At 40.7% G+C, this 3409-nt stretch overlaps 1 pseudogene; it reads right to left on the bottom strand.

Annotated features, from left to right (window-relative positions):
* Positions 1–339: 339 nt before the first annotated feature.
* Positions 340–1024, bottom strand: LOC140478587 (metaxin-2 pseudogene; annotated as a pseudogene).
* Between the last annotated feature and the right edge of the window lie 2385 nt (positions 1025–3409).

Genomic DNA, 3409 nt, shown 5'->3' with positions numbered 1-3409 from the left:
ACTAGTAAGTGGACTCCAGGATGAACATTTCCCATCAACCACCACCCTCTGTCTGCTTTCAGCAAGCCAATTACTTATCCAAACTGCTATATCTCCCACAATCCCATTCCTTTGCATTTTGTACAATAGCCTACTGTGGGGAACCTTATCGAATGCCTTGCTGAAATCCATATACACCACATCAACCGGTTTACTCTCATCTACCTGTTTGGTCACCTTCTCAAAGAACTTTTTTTTTAATTTTAGAGTTTCCCAATTACTTTTTAATTGGTTTTACACAGACACATTTCCATCAAATTGTCGTTAAATTTATATTAAACACAAAATAAAGTGCAGGGTCATCTTGCTAATAATTAAAGTCTGCAGATTTTTGAATAATCTTACATGAAAAAATGTTACAGGCGATTGAACTGTAACTATGTTAATCACACACAACTTGGAAATCAATTCTTTCAACAGCCTTCAGTTTTTATGTAGTTTGATATAATATTAATTATTTCAATAATCATTCCCTCCTTTTGTTCTTTATTAATTACTTTGTAGAAGAACTTCTTGAACATCTGGATACTGAACTCAAAACACTCTCTTGATCATGCTCTTCGAAGTATTGTTGCTCTATTCTTCTGCAAAACTTGATGAGATTTTCATAATTTTTTACTTTTTCACAAAGTGTATCATCGGTCAGCTGAATTGTAAGGATGGTGAACAGATGACCAAACACCGATGCATCCGGTTCTGTTGACTGTTTAGTAAAGAAGTAAGGTTGGGTTACCAGCCTTTGGGAGAGAGCTTGAGAGCATCGATCCACATCTTCGAGCACTTGCTTTAGAGATTTTCCACCCCATCCAATTGCTTTCATCTTGCGCCTTACCTCCCATTGTTTCTGATCGGCTAATATATGGTTTAAAGGCCAAGGATATGGTGAACCATATCTAGAAAGAGTTATTTTTGCCAATGTACTATCATCACACCACTAAATGTAAAGCTCTGCTGTCAACAGTATATTATTATACAGTAGCAACATGCAAAAAACATTTAGATAGGTATATGGATGGGGAGGGTTTAGAGCGATATGGAAGCAGTTGGAACTGAGTGGGCACCATGATCAGCACAGAACAATTTGGGCTGAATGACCTGTTTCCATGCTCTATTAATCTATGACTCTCTGACTCTATCTCAGGCCATAACAGCAACTATCATCGTAAAGCTGCAATACGGGCACTTTGTATTCAGGGACAAAGAAAGGTTGGAAGGGCATTTAAAGACAAGACAAAATAGCATATATAATTCTAAAAGGGGTGCAGAGGGAGAGCGTCTGTATTTACACAGATGATTAAAGGGCACAAAATAGGTGGAGAGATTAGCTAATAAAGCAGCCAGTGTTCTCAGCTTTATTAATGAGTACAAGAGCAAGAGGTGATGTTTATTTGGTATAAGACAGTCGTTAGACCTCAGCAGCATACTGTGTAAGGTTGTGGGTGCCATATTATAGGAAAGATGTTCATGGATTGGTGAGGGGGCAGACACAGTTTGCAAGAATGAGAAACCTCAACTATGAGTGCAGATTGAAGGGGTTAATACTGTTCTTCTTGGAGAGAAGGCAGTTGAGAGGGGATTTGATAGAGGTTTTCAAAATCATGGCTGAATAGTGTAAGTAGAGAAAAGCTGTTCCTGCTTGTAAAAGAAAAAAAAGAATGAGAGGGCATTGATTTGAACTGATGTGCAAACAAAGCAAGAATGATGTGAAAACAGTACTCAGTGAGTAGTTAGGGGAAAAGTAATGGAGGCAAGTTTAGTCGAAGCACTCAAGAGAGAATTGAACGATTATTTGAACAGAAACGAAAAGCAGAGGTATGGGGGAAAGGTAGGAGATTTGCTTTGGGTAATAGAACTTGTGCAGGCACAATGGACCAAATGGCCTTGTTCTACAATGACTACAATGTGAGTCTTAGTCATTCTGTGACAATTGCTCAGCTCATGGAATGGACCAGGCTGGTCACTTGCACTCTGAGTATTTAGTCATTGTGAACTGACCTCGGTGTACTGGGCAAGGATTGGCTCAATTTTAAACTTTAAATTTTAAATCCTCGATCAGGGCACCAAACTCGTGGTACTGTTGTCTTGCTATGGCTTTTAGTGCCACCTCAAAAAAAGGGAGATTGCCATGGTTGCCACCTCATTCAAGTCAAGGCAGATTGCCTTCAGATGGATGTCCAGTGAGTGTAAGTCAAGGGCAGCCTGTGATACCTGTCCATGGGCTTGGATGCAGTCAGTCAGCCTATTGGGTCACTCACTGTCAGGGATGAGAACTCAAATGTTGTCCCTTAGCTGGCATTTAGAATCATAGAGTCATAGAGATGTAGAGCATGGAAACCGACCCTTCAGTCCAAGCCGTCCATGCCGACCAGATATCCCAAACTAATCTAGTCCAAATTTTCATTCCAAATTTCTGTTGAATTCAAATTTCCCCCATCTGATTTGGTGGAATTCAAGCCCATACACCCTGAACATTAGCCTGAGGCAACTGGGTCAATAACCTTCCACTTTGAGTCCAATCTGATTCTCGTTCAGAACTGAAGGGGACTGAAGAAATGGTTGGTTTGTTGCTGTAGGAAAAGAGAGGGAAGGGGGAACAAGTGGAACAGATGGTATGGTCTGTGCTTATCTCCTTTCTTCATGGTATCTATGCTGCTTATCTGCTGATACTGTGCTCAACCAGGTCTGCTGTGAGCCACTGAACATTATAATCTCCAGCTTTTTTGCAGAGATGCAGCGTGGAAAATTTCCCAGTCTTTATCTTGTAACTTGGCAGCAGATTCAGGGAAATTCCACTCTCACCGGGAGTCCATGATCTAAAAAAAATTCCATTTTATTGTCTGCGTTATATATTGTAGTCAAGAAGGGAGTTAGGTATTAGAAAGGTGTACTATGCTTTTAGTCATACATATTTCTGAAATGAGGACACAAACCAATAATCGTATCAAATTTTAAAAATATTCAGCTTTTACTGAAGAAGTTTAGATTTCATGAACTCATCTCCACCTCCCCCAACACCTCCTCTGTTTTTGGCAGAGGTGCATATTAACTATTGTTGGCAGCTGGCCCATTGCCCTTTACACAAATCCCCTGCTCAGTTCCTATGATATAGACAGCAAGGTTAAGCTCCCACGCACCAGCCAAACCCTCAGCTTATTGAGAGCTCTTATGGTCCTCAAGCTGCATTTACTGGTGTAAAATACTACGTAGTGAAAGACATGCCAGGGTGAAAAGGCTTCTTGTCCATCTATGTTGGTGAAAAGGTGGCACATTCTTTACAGGGAGTACTGTATGCATCAAGGACAATCCTAACTCACTCTGTGCCCCTCCTGCTCTGTGACCTCCCACCTGGACTCGAAAAACCCTCAATTCC

This window comes from Chiloscyllium punctatum, chromosome 6 (genome assembly GCF_047496795.1).
Source record: "Chiloscyllium punctatum isolate Juve2018m chromosome 6, sChiPun1.3, whole genome shotgun sequence".
In the NCBI taxonomy this organism is placed as follows: domain Eukaryota; kingdom Metazoa; phylum Chordata; class Chondrichthyes; order Orectolobiformes; family Hemiscylliidae; genus Chiloscyllium; species Chiloscyllium punctatum.
This window is presented reverse-complemented; position numbering and strand designations above follow the sequence as displayed.